The sequence below is a fragment of the Oreochromis aureus genome, linkage group 5, assembly GCF_013358895.1.
Source record: "Oreochromis aureus strain Israel breed Guangdong linkage group 5, ZZ_aureus, whole genome shotgun sequence".
Classification (NCBI taxonomy): Eukaryota; Metazoa; Chordata; class Actinopteri; order Cichliformes; family Cichlidae; genus Oreochromis; species Oreochromis aureus.
In genome coordinates, this window is record NC_052946.1 from 27,239,218 (window position 1) to 27,253,435 (window position 14,218).

Consider the following 14,218-nt stretch of genomic DNA (forward strand, 5'->3'; position numbering starts at 1 on the left):
ACTTTGGAAAAAAAACATTAAAAGACAGATTTGAATCTTTTTAACATGCATGATTGCAAAATTGCTGTTGTTTAGTATTTGCACCAAAAGAAATGCACATTTTCATACACAGTTGTTTTCGTGGTGCTCAATTTGTATACGGCATGCAACAGTAAACTAAAGTAAAAACTGAGGCACTGATACCATTAATGAAACATTAGAAAAAACAGAAAATATACTCTTTTTTAAAACCTACTGTTAGAAATTTAACAACGCCCCTATTTCTGTTAAACTGAGTAATTCTACGGTCTCGTCTTGTGCTGAGAAACATAATGTTTTATCGATCTGTTCTTCTCTTTCACAAACATGCTTGCACACTCCATCAGTGTTCACTTACGTCTCCAATTTTTCCCCTCGACTTAATGGACTCAACATCCAAATCCTCACTGAACAGAATCTCTGTTTTTGATTATTTCCAGGAAAAGGGGCCTAAAGCAGTTTATGAATTGAGTGCACACTTCTTTGCAGAAATCATGTGTTGAGAACAAATACAATATGTACAGTAGGATATCATTTCACTGCTAAGAGAGGACAGTTGGACACAGTAGTGTCATGTGTCTGTCAAATGCCATACAAAATGAACCCTTATTTTAAAGAAGTAAAGCATCTTTTGTTACAGCTATTTTAAGGTCAAGTTGGGACCATGCTGATTTTTTTCTTACCTTAACCAATAGTAACAAGAACTGTCCAAGACTTACTTTGAGCAAGGCTGCAAATTCTTTCCCCACCACGCATGAATTGTCTCCCTGGTTTTAGATATGTTTGTGATATTTTCTTGAAGATGTCTCTCTTTTGTCTCTCAATCTTGGACCATCCCATCTTGCATTGGAAAAGAATTTTTGCAGAAATTCCAGAATTCCTCATTTCATCTAAGCTCCAGTGAAGCCCTATTTATGGTCAACTCTGTTAACAAATCTGCCCATAAACCTTTGAGTAATCTTGCTAACAAGTAAAGAAAGAAAGGTAAATCAAACAGTTACATACAATCACAGTACTCTGTTTATAGTAACCATTGTCCTTAATGTAAATATGTAAGAAAAATTGTGTATGTTTCTGTTCTGTGTCCTGTGTACTGTGTACTGTTTGTTTGTATATGTGTCTTTCTGGCTGCTGTTACAACCAAATTTCCCCTTGTGGGACAATTAAAGGATTATTCTATTCTATTCTATTCTATTCTATTCTACATTACCTTACCTTTTATGTTGATAATAGATATATCTAGGAAACTGGTGATTTAGAATATAGCAGAATGTTTTTGCAGGTTTCATGTGCAAACTAACCCCTCGTTACACTTCCCATTTAATATCCAAACATTTACAAAACAAGTTTTGAAAATGAAGGGTTACTGAAAAACAAGTGAGGAGCAGTTTTGGAACATCAGGACTTATCTAAAAACCCACAAAAAAAACCCTAAAAAGCCATTTTTTGTGGCTAATTTGGATGATGATTATTTATTAAATAACTGGTGGGAAAAAGTCTCAAACTGTTGATTTTGTTCATCTGGAAGTTTTGTTTTCAGTGGGAGAAATGTTTCATCACTCATCCAAGTCACTTCTTCAGTCTCATCCAAGTGAAAAAGAATGACGAAAACGTTTTTTTCCAACTAAAAACACAACATCCAAATGAATAGAATCAATTTTCTGGGATTTCCTTACCTGCTGGAAAAAACATTGTTAGTCAGACCTTAATTTTTGTATTAGTTCAATATTATTTGATTAATTTAAATTTTTTAACATTAATTTATCTAAAACCTAACTGATGGACCAAAAAAGCAAAGTTTGGTCCTTAAAGTATGGTCAGTCAGTAACTCCTTATTTCTACTATGTCTATATCCCATTAAGTGAAATGAAGCATCATGTGTCAGTTGCTTTATTGGAAACCAATCAGAGAGAGTACTATTCTCAACAAATATTTTAACTGTCCATTAAAAAGCTTTAGCTAGTTTAAAATTGCACGTTCAGGCTAGAAACTGAAAACTATTCAATATGAATTCATCATTTAGTTACAAAAATGGCTCTAACAACTTTATAGTTGGCAAATCATATATTGCTTATTTGTCGCATTACAAATACTTTTCACCATTTTAAATTCAAAAGATGTATCAGTTGTGGGGACAACCATTCTTTGCTTTTGTTCAGTTTCTCTTGTTTATGCAAGAAAAAGTCAGGGATCACTAAAGTCATCAGAATTCATCCTGGAAGCTCGGGAATATCTGTTTCCTATTTCATGGCAATACGTTTAATAAGGGATTTTAATCTTGACCAAAGAGAAACAGAACGTCTGTGCAAGAGCTGCTGCAGCTGTGCCATTCCTTGTAAGACAAATGTGAAGTAAATATCCGTGTGAATAATTGCAGGGAAATGTGTGGTACGATCATGAATTTGTGAAGTAGTCAGTACATTATCAAAACTCAGCTAAATTTACAAAAGGTTTCTTCGTCCTTCTTACAAAGCTGTTTCAGTTTTATTTTAGGACATTTTTACCTCTTAGCTGGAAGGTTTTAGCTGGAGGTTTTTCCTGTAAAAGTTGTTTTTACAGTTGTTGTGTGTGTTGGGCGTGTTGCTGATATTGTAAGATACTTGCAATGAAAAGTTGCCTGAAATAACAGTTGATGTGAATTGGCACTATTTAAATTATTTTAGAGGGTCATATTTCAACCTTATATTTGTACCTAGACTGGTATTTGTACCCTGCTCATGGCTGATGTTGATTTCTTTATTATTTTGATATTAGAGAAGAAGGTATGACATTTTATGGCATATACCCTCATTTACCACTTTGTTAATTACATCTGTTTAACTGCTTATTAATGCAAATATCTTGACAGCAATTCAATACATTTAATATATTTTGGAAACTACTGAGCTAGTGGGTTTTTCCCACACAATCATCTCTAGATTTTACAGAGGTTAGCGGCAGTTCCCCGGGTTAACATACCTTGTTGATGGCAGAGGTCAGGGGAGAACGGTTAGACTGCTTTGGACTGATGGTAAAGCAGCACTAACTCAAATAACTACTCGTTACCATCAGGGAAGACAATGGGCTACATGCTTTCATGACTCATCTTCTGATGGCTTACTTTCTGCAAGACAACAAACCCACGACACAAATCATTTCAAACTCGTTTCTTGAACATGACAATGAGTTCATTGTACTCAAATGATCCCCACTGTCACCAGGTCCAGTCCAATGGAGCACATTTGGGATGTCATGTAACTGACGATTCATATTATTGGTGTTCAGCTGACAAATCCGTGGCAGCTGCGTAATCCTATCACATCAGTATGTACCACAGTCTCTTAGGAATGTTTCCAGCACCTTGTTAAGTCTATGCCATACACTTGTGTATTTAGACTCGTTATCATCAAGGTACCTAACAAAGTGGCTTATGATAGTTCTACTTATTTCTTCTCTAAGATTTGTATAGTCCAGGGGTGGGCAATCTCAGTCCACGAGGGCCGGTGTCCCTGCAGATTTTAGATGTGTCCTCGAACCAACACAGCTGATTTAAATGGCTAAATTAGCTCCTCAACATGTCCTGAAGTTCTCCAGAGGCCTGGTAACGAACTCATCATGTGATTCAGGTGTGTTGATCCAAGGTGAGATCTAAAACCTGCAGGGACACCGGCCCTCGTGGACTGAGATTGCCCACCCCTGGTATAGTCCTTTTGACCATCTTATGGCTTCTATGAAAAAGAACACTTTCTAAGGTAAATCACACCTGTCACATTTAGAATTATATGAACCTGTGGGAATAATTGGGGATTCATTTAGGTCAGTGGGACAAGATGGCAAAGAGCTAATGCAAAGCATTTGCCTGCCCTACAACCATGGTCATTATATGGATTTTGCCATTTAAAAACCTGGTTTCAATCCTGTTTTTAATCAGTGGAATTCAGCTATGACACAGACAGCGATCTCCTCAGGCAAACCACAATTTGAAAAAGGGGTTAAAAAATGGAGCCAAAGAATGAACTCCAGCTGAGGTTTTATGTGAAAGGTGAACTGATTTACAGTTCCCATGCATGAAAACCAGCAGTAAAGCCGTTATACATCATATTAGGCAAAATGGTATTTCTGCTTGTCATATTAGGGAAGATGGCAGCAGTCACATCAGGTCTACCAGTGCTAGGTATAGTTTACTTTCAACCACAACATCTTTTTTTTGAGTCTCACAGTGATCTGTTGCTTGAAAAACTTTGGCCACTGACAATAAACTGCACTGCAATTCCTCCTTAAATTTAAGCGGTACAACAGCGAGAGAAAGCAGTGGAGCAGAACAGCATAAGCAGCTTTCAGAGGTGCAGTATTTATTAGCATTTAGCATTTCTTTTTTTGGCACCATTCACCATTATCCAGGATTGTCTACTCCACTTCACCTTCTTCAGCATTCCAAGACTTCCATGAACACACAACTCTCCATATCATACTCCACTGGAACTGAGAAAATCCTTGGGAACTAGTTGTGGTCTCATGCAGAGGTGGCTTTGGATATAAGCCAATACATGGATTCAGTACCTTTACCCATGGATGTAATGGTAATGTTTCCTATCTAGACAGAAAGGAAACAGATAATATGGTGAGTGTTGCCCAAGATTCCTTTATAAATGCAGAACAATAGCCAAAGTTTGGTTTGGTTATAAATCTGTTAATGTTAAATTCAGTACAGGCATAAATCAGCTTATAACTGTAAAATAAATAAATGTAAATAATGCCAAAACTGTGTAATGAATTCCCAGTTGTACTTGACATATAAGGCATCTTAACAAAATATAGTACAAGATCCCAGATTTATTCCTTTGCTTAAAGATTTGTAAATAAATAAATAATTCTTCTTTATTATTTTTCTTTAACGTTTGCAGTTTTTTGGAGGAAAAAAAAAACAGTCCTTATTGATTCCTAGTTTTGTATAACAGATATTAAAATCTCCTGAGTCTTCCTGACATCTTTGATGTTTCAAGAAGATATGTGATAAATAATGAAAATAATACAATTTTTATACTAAGAGTAATACTAAGAACATTACATATTGTGACTTTAGAGAGAGTTCTTCCACGATTTAGGAAATTGTGATTTTTTTCCTCATGATAAAAAGACCAATGAAGGCTAAACGTTTACTATCCAAGTTTAGATTAAAGTTCATAAGGTGTGTAAATATTAATGTACAGTAGATATGTAGTATGATGAAATTATCAGAGTACTCAATTTATGCCTAATGTGAGGTTTAAGGAGCAAAAGTCTGAACTTTGGCCTGTGTTTGTTGGAATTTTGGATAGGTGGTTGGAAAACTCAAAGCAGCTCTCTTTAGAACTACTTTCATTGCTAGGAGTAGCTTTCCATCTTTGCCCGACATCATAGATGAAGATACCTTATCCCGTCAAGTTTTTTGGCTTTATTCTGCATAGCAGGTTTATCCTTGAAATACATAAATCGGACTATAATGGGTCATCGGCTTCTCTGATGACGAAATTGGTTTTCCAGTGCTAAGAGCATCGGGGGTTTTTTCTCTGTCTTTTTAATGGTATCCACATCAATATTATGGCATCTTGACTGGATCCCAGGTCTTCAATCTTATGGAATTGAGATCAAGCTATTGTGGTTTCGCTGAAATTCTTGGACCAAGTTTTACATGGGATTTTAAAACTGTCAAATCCTTTTGAATCATTTCTACACTCAGCCTGAGACTCATGGACCTGCTTTGACAGATCATCAATCCTCCTGTTTGAAGATCTGGACAATTTCTAAGCTTTTTTTTTCCTGTTCAAGCAAAGTTATGTAGAAAACTTTTTGCTTCTTGAACCGATCATTTATATGCATTGTGGTCTCAAGTTTTTCAGTGATATTAAGCGCTCTCTAACACCTAGCTTGTTGTTTTCACCCTAATGAATGGCAATGCTCCAAAAGTCACAACTGCTGGCGTTGTTGTCGCTGCCAGGTTGAAAAACTAAGTGTAAGAGGAGGTTACTCTTTGCTGCCATTTCAATGATGTATCAGTACAGGAGTTTGTAGATTATGAGATTATCAAATGGGAGATGATGCAACAACTTGAAAAGCGCAGACACAGCGGGTAAAACTTAATTTACCAAACCATAATAAAAAATGTATACAAAATGTTTTAGGCCGAAATCACTAAAATTGACAACAACATCTATTAATGAACTGTAAACTGGATTATTTCTGGATTATTTTACCTTTAGTCAAATCGGCATTTTTTTCCAAAACGCAAACAACTTATGATACAGATGTTTAGTTAGTATATTGAGGCATTCACATGACATTTTTTACATTCTTTTATGCTTTTTTTTACCTTTTCTTCTCATTCTGTCCTTTAATAGTTTTAAATGTTGTACTTTCATATCGTATCAGTGTTTTAGTGTCTGATTTAACAACAGCAATTTCACTGACGCTGGCACGTTTGCAGTCATGCTGATTAATGTGCATTGTCACTAGCAAAAGGTTACGTTTCCTTGTGCACCACACAAGAAAGACAACTGCCTTGTTATCAACAGACAAGACAGCAGTTCACAAATCACTAATAGTTTTATGTGCATGTAAGCAGTGCTGATGACCTTCAGTACTTTACTGTATTAGCCTTACATTGTTCAGCTTCTTCAATTTCTCCACATTCCCACATCAAAGCCTTTGTACACACAGGGTACCTCGCACCCTGCGCAGATGTAGCACTTCACTAGACGTCATATTTTAGGCATCATGTCCATCATGCTGTTGACATATGGGCTCCAATATACGCATCAGCGTGAAAATAAGCAACTGTGTAATGAAAAAAACAAAACACAAATGAAATTTCAGCATGACAGACAACTATTTTACTATTTATTTATATATTTTTTTTAGATATCACTGTTTTAGAAGCAAACCTTTAAATATTGACCAGAACAGGAGATATGTTCAAGATAATATAAAAATAATCAGTAATAATAATCATCATCAAATTTGTCCCCTATAAGACTTAAGACATGTTATAATGTTCTGTGGCACTGTCGTTAGTATGTGGTACTGTAATTTGTCTCTGTCCTATATTTAGAATAACACCATATTAACTGCTATTTCTCCTTTGTAAAGAGAGGAGAATAAATAACTGAAAGCTAGTAAGCTAGTAAGTCTGATTTACACACCTGATATTTCCACCATCAATCATGTCCACGGGAAAATTTTACATCTGACATGGATTCCCTGAATTTTTGATAGTATTTCAGCTCTGTTTCTAAGTTTTCCAGACTCTTCTACTATTGCTCTTCCCTCTCTATTGATCTATTATTGGGAAAAATAGAGGAGTTGCTCAACAGCTTCAACAGAATGACTCCCTGCCTCTTTTTCAAAGACACATATTGCATCCTGTTAAACATGAGCAGGTGGGAAAAGAAGCTGAACTGACTGTGCCTGATGTATTACATCTTTAGAGCCACAGTTTCTCAGAGTGTCAAGAAGTAAAAATAATAAGCTGAGAGTCTTAAAATATTTGAAAAAGAGAAGTTGTCTATCACCTTGACAACCTCAAAAACTCACATTGACACAACACAGTCATTGTTGTGACAGAGTTTGGGAATTAACTAGTATTATTTGTGACACTGATATGATTTTGTTTCTATAATTTGGGACATCTTTTCAGTGGAAATTACTAATAGTAGTAGTAGTAGTAATTATAAAGATGTATTATTTTTTACTTTCATCAACTAAGCTTATACTGGACTATCCATTAATGCAACATCCACTGACTATACTCCCTGCTTGGTTTCTGAATGTTTTGATGAATTTGCATGCACTTTTTCTGAGATAATGATGCTTGTTTTGTACCACTTTTGTGAACTATTCTTCCCTCTTTGTCTTAGGTATTAGGAACTGTGGAGGAAGAGACAGAGGGAGAGAGAGAAAAGCGCTCTGGACAGACAGAACTAGAGAACAGAAAAGGAAGACCATCAAACAGCAGGGATCATGAGACTCACAAGCTCACTCACTAACACAGACAAAACTGTAAAAACACACAGCAAAGAGACATACTTGACACTTTGTCCAAGCCACAGGAAGATAATAAAACAGCAGGTTACTGCCTGAGTGCATAAACTGAATTACACACACTAGCACACCAACACACACATTGATATAAAGAAGACAAAAAACAAAAAAACTTAGCGATGGAGCCAGATTCACTGTGTCAGAGCAACAGGGGGATAGTAAAGACAGCAGGCTGTTGTCAAAACACATCTTAAACTGACAGGTTTTACACACTCGCAGAAAAGCTCTCTTTGGGAAAGCTGGAGCTTGTCAGACCGTCTGCTGCTTTACAGGCCATAAAATATGACTGAATGGACAACATATAGAGATTGTTATTTTTAGTATAGATTCTTTAATATCAAGGTAAAAACAAGTCCCGGGGGCTATTATTGTTGCAGAATTATTTGCAAGAGTTGAGCAGAGAGTTGCATACCTCAATCAGTGTGTGAGTAATCAGATTTGTAAACATGTAAAAAAAATCTTCAAATATGTACTGAGATTTGTTCATGCCTACATCAGTCATGTATTCAATCTGTATATGTTTGTAATGACATTTGTAATCAAATCGCAGCACACGTAGATTATTTAACACATTTTGCAAATCTAAGCATGCACACCAGGACTTTTCTAATCGTTCTGTTACAATTATAGCCTCATAAAATCCCAAATATCAAGTGACCGTGTTCTGCCAGGTCGGGCTAAAATTGCAAGGGAAATAGGATGGTTAATGCCGAACATCATGCAATGAACTAAAAAAACAACATAAAAAAGATGCTGATGAGCAAATATTTCACATGTGCATGTATTCACTGTCGCTTGGGTAGTATAGGCTCTACACAAATAAACCAACATGTAAAATTAATCAGACAAGTTCACAAAGAAGCAACATTTTACTTGACAGTTTCTGATGGATGGAGTGCTGGAGGGCATATATATGCTTGACAATTCATGCTCACACACGTGTGAACATGCATACATGCATGCCTCCATGATTGAAAGACTGTGTTAACCACATTTTATTTATTACAACAAGACACCAACAAGAATGTCGGTTCACATCCTGTTTCTTTACCTGTTGATGAAAATGAAGTCAGCTCTACCTTTTTGCTGTGTGCCAAAGGATGTGCAGATAACTCACTGGATTACTTCAAGTCTCATTTTTAATGTAATTAAACAATAATTATGCTATCATAATGCATACTTTCATTCTCGGTCTTGGTGTTGTTTGGTTTCATAATAAGGTAAGTACGACAAATGTAATGTGTAATGTACAACAGAGTAATGTGACAGAGAGGGGATGCTAAAGAACTTCAAGTGGAAGTGAATATCTGTGCATGTGAAATCATTATTTCGCCATTTTTAGCACATTTTACACAAATATGACATCATTAAGTAGCTTTATTGATACAATTACAGTGACTTACTTAAAATAACACAAGCCAGAGTCTTTTAATCAGTACACGTTAGCTCAGGGGAACATGAAAAATTGGAAAACATCTACAGCCAATCATTTTTCAGTAGATTATAATTTTTACTGTAAATGGAAGCATTAAAGCAAAGACAAATACTTGAAATTCAGCTTCTATTTTAAAATGAATAAATAAATAAATAATGAATTCAATGTCCCATTACAAACTGAGGCTGAGGCCCTGAAAAGACTAGCTATTAGGAAAAACCCTTTCAAACTTCAGGCTTTCAGCCTCAACCTAATATAAAAGTCTTTGAAACAAATTGGTTTTAATCAACATGTATGATTTTACAAAGAAATTGGCTCAGAGGATTATGGGATGTATGCTTACAGAAAGACAAACCCCTGAAATACACTGGGCTTATCTGTGTCACATTCCAGCTCCAATGCAGCCACCTGAGTTGATTAAACCATCCAATACAATGCTTGCAATTCCACAAGACATACACCAGTGAATTCCAAAGCATCCCAGAACAGACTTGCAGCTTTACATCACTTAAAATTGTGCCGGCTCTAGTTTTTACAGAGGCCACATCAAGCTGCACAAAGCTGATAAGGAGGCCAGGAGGCTGGGCACAGAAACAGCATGGAGAATCCAGTCAATTAAAAAAAAATACATACAGAGTACACTTTGCTCCTAAAAGGCTCCTGATGTAGTCTGAAGCTGGGCAATGAAGGCTTTAAGTAACACTGGATGCCTTTTGAAGTCGACAGTTTAGTCACAAGGTGGTCTTTTATATTTTTAAAACTAACCAGATTTTCTATGCCATCCCTGTGTCTGACGTTATGCCCTCTTCATCAGCTTCTTGGATGCTTCTGAAATGTGCTGTGGTGGGTCCTGGGATGTTGTCTTAAAGCTGTAATGAAACAGAGTTTCATCTAGTGTATTCCCAGGTTAATAGTCATAAAATCGAATTGAATAAATGGAATGTCAGAAAAAATTATTAGAAAACTGACAACATGTATATTCCTCTCTTATGCATTAGGCCACCATAAACTCTTCTATTTAAAGTGAATACATATTTATTCATACTGAGTAATGACATAGTGTAGAATATTAAAATTTGACATTTATGGAATAAAAAAACTATTTTAATCACATTGCTCAGTTGATATAAATTTGTTATTAATACTGAGTAAATTTATACAATGAATAAAGTAATAATCCCACTGTAGAAGTTGGATGGTGACGTCATTTAAATCAAGAGGTTGGAGGCCCAGAATGAGTCCTTAACAACCCTACACTGCAGCAATAAACTGGTCTCAGACACCAGTTGATATAATCTTAAACATTATTGTCTATTATACTATATACACTATAAGATTGTTTTTGATCTTGTCTATTAACTAGTAATTAATTGGTTATAAAATAGTAATTACATAAAATGATTTTTGGTGAAAAACGCCAAGGTTGAAAAGTACAGTGCACATTGTCTCTACCACTGAGACATCAACGGGAAACAGTCAGGAAAAACATCATTTATTACCCAGAAACAAGAAAAAAAGTTTGATTACATAGTTTTATTAAAGGATCATTGTTTTTATAACATGTATTTGAGTGGACTGAGAATATTTTTGCTGCTCTGTGTTTTGTTTAAAAGAAGCAACATTCATTTACACAATTACTGAAAAACCTGTTTTTTGTGTGTGTGTATGGTAAGTCATTCATTTTGGACCAGTTTCAGGAATAACCTAACTAAAATGATGTGGGGACACAATCATGTAACTGTTCAAGAACTTGGTCATTTTTGCTTTGAGAAGCTCCATTGTGGAAGTGTATTACTGTTGCCTGGTAGCAAAGATATCTTGAAAGTTTGAAGTATTTGGGATGTTTTGTCTGTGTCTATAGTAAAGAGAAAAATGGGGAAAGAGGTCATAAAAAGGTGGAACATTGATTTTTTTTTCACTCTTTATTGGTGGTGTAAGTTTGTCTCTGAATGACCGTACTGCCTCATCACTGTACTTTCACTTTCTGAACCTTTATGATGGCTTTTTTCAAATTTCTTTTCTCCCATTTTGATTGATGATATCTTTTTCTTGCTTTCTTCACTTAATTCATGTGTTAACATATTTTGTCTTCTGTTAAATTCTTTTTTAATATTTACTTTCATATTTCCAAATCTAGTGTAAATATTTATCTGTAACTTTTAATTTAATTTGTAACTTTTTCCTCTTTTCTTGTTGGACAGTCTACTCTTTATTTATTTATTTTTTTTCCATTCTGAATGTCTTCTCCTTCTTCTTTAAATTTCATGTATGAAGAGACAGTATTTATTTTAAGTAACAGAACAATATTATTTATATCCAGTTCATTGTGTAAATTGGGAAGCCAGTTGATGTTTGATCCGTATTGATTGTTAAGGTGTTATTTACATTTTTATGGTTATTAAACACCCTTGAATAATCAGGTCTTACTGCAGATTTTTGCCCATCACGTCATGTAAAATTGAGCTATGTTTGACTATAAAATGATCTCTGACTTTACTTCTCATCCTAGAATGAAAACTGACTATGAATTCAAAGTGTTTTAAATGGTATATGGCTCTTGTTTCAGGCTCTCTTCTCTCCTCCCCCCACTCCCCCGTTTTCCCCACCTCTACCTGCCCCTAAAGTCAAGTCCATCCCAGTCTGATTTCTACATGCTGATGTTGGCTTTGCTGTTATTTTTAATGACTTGTGTATGATGATACTGAATACTCCATCAGCACTGAGGGTGCTGGAGGCCTTTACAACACATGTAAATAAAAGGGTTGGAACTTGTGATTGTTGTCTGAGGACTTTTGTGATCAGAGTCTTATAAGCTGAAGTTAACATTCTTAACATTCCCCGTGAAGCAGTGCTTTTTTTCCTCAGTGCTATTCTCTCCATTTTCTCTCACACTTTGCATCTGTTCTTCACCTAACTCGACACTAAATTTGGGAAATCATTGCATACATGTGATGCATTTAGAGAACATGTCAATTGTACATTAAAAAAAAACAATTAAATAAATAATTCAGAGTTTAATCTCAGAATTCTGAAAAAAAAGTTGTCCCCACATTTTTTTTCCCATGGTCCTAATCCTCTTCTGTATATATATGATTCAAATAATTAATCATAAAGGAAAATGTGGTGGTTAAAAACTGAATGTATACCAGTCAAGTCAAATTTTATTCAACCAGATTTCCTTAAACATAACATTTCACACCGTACTTATCCATCGAAATTATTAAAAGCAAATACTCATTGTTCACATCTGAAACAGATTTTTGTGGAGAAAATGTTAGCCAGTGGGTCCACACTGCTTTTTTAGGCGAGAATAAAGCTAAAGCCAACATATATATATATATATATATATATATATATATATATATATATATATATATAATTTAGAAAGAAAGGTTTCACACGTGCAAAGGTTGTACATGACTTACAATGTCACCTTGGGAAACACAGACAGCCACAGACAAACCTCATATATATGAGGTTTGTCTGTGGCTGTCTGTGTGTGTGTGTGAAACCTTTCTTTCTAAATTACCTTCTCACGCTTTTAAAATGAATGATTTGCTGGCAGTTTTTGAGACTGTGCAACACTTAAATAATTCAGGTTTTAATGATGCCATTTCAACTAATTTGATATACTGTACTTGTTAGAGTATAGTGAGTGAAGGTTTTAATTGGCTTTTGGAAAGCAGTTCAAATTGGAGGCAGGCTTTGAAGTCACAACCCTCACCATGTCTGATTTTCTAGGTGTTTTGTCCTTTTGACCCACTTAGAGAGTTTCACTTTTATCTGCATGCTGTCTTTACCTGAAACTGAAAAATGTTAATTTCATAACTTGATCTCATTACTTAACAACAAAGCCCTGGGGATTAACGGCTTAAGTCTAGTCTCTGTTATCCCTTGTCGCTCTGGCTGCCAGCTTACTCATTAAACAAAGACATTTAACGATGCAATATTTTGCGTCTCTATATCTGAGTGACACTTCATCCATCACAGCAAAAGCACCAACTTTTGTTACACAGTAACAGACCAGAGACAGATCCCTTGAGAGAAAAAAAATTACAAAGAATTTTGTATTTCTAATGTCAGGGAGAGTACATATAAACTGTTACGTGATGCTGAAAAAATACAAACAAACCAAAGGAAGCTGAAGTGCAAGGTAGAAGTCCTGAAAAAAACAAAAACAATGGCTGATAACTGACTCTACTCTCAGGTTTGTGCAAGGAGTCGAATGTCTACTCTGGATTCATGGGTACGAAAATGTATCCCCTGCCCCAACATTTACAGCAGCAGATAAAATGTTCACAACTTTCAACTTTCAAGCAAAAATTCTACACGATGGTTACATATTGCTGCCCTTACTCATTATTAAAGGAACTTATGTGTAAGTTCAATAAGGAAGATCTGTATTGAAACATCTTTGCTTCCCAAGTATTTGTGGCTAATCTAAGCTTTATGTCACTTCCACTTTCCCACGCTGTCAAGCTGATTGTCACATCAATGCTGGCCTTCTTCAGGCCAATCAGCCTTCACAACACATACTTTAAATCTTCTGTAATTCTCCCTTACCTTCATAAGACTCACCTCCTCCCCACCACAGCTCACCACAGTTCGTCATTCAGGCTCCATTCAAGCTTCCATCTTCACCTCCACCACTAGCATCTAGACTCCAGGGGGTCCTGCCCTAATCCCTATCACCACTGGGATTCTGTTCTG

At 35.6% G+C, this 14,218-nt stretch overlaps 1 protein-coding gene across 2 annotated transcripts in view; it reads left to right on the forward strand.

Moving 5' to 3' along the window:
- Positions 1–12,247, forward strand: part of raly (RALY heterogeneous nuclear ribonucleoprotein) — a 118,301-nt gene extending 106,054 nt beyond the window's left edge. For both annotated transcript variants that reach the window (XM_039611897.1, XM_039611899.1), the window contains exon 9: positions 7,890–12,247. The gene's annotated coding sequence lies outside the window, so the exon portion shown is untranslated. The remainder of the gene's footprint in view (positions 1–7,889) is intronic.
- Positions 12,248–14,218: the final 1,971 nt, after the last annotated feature.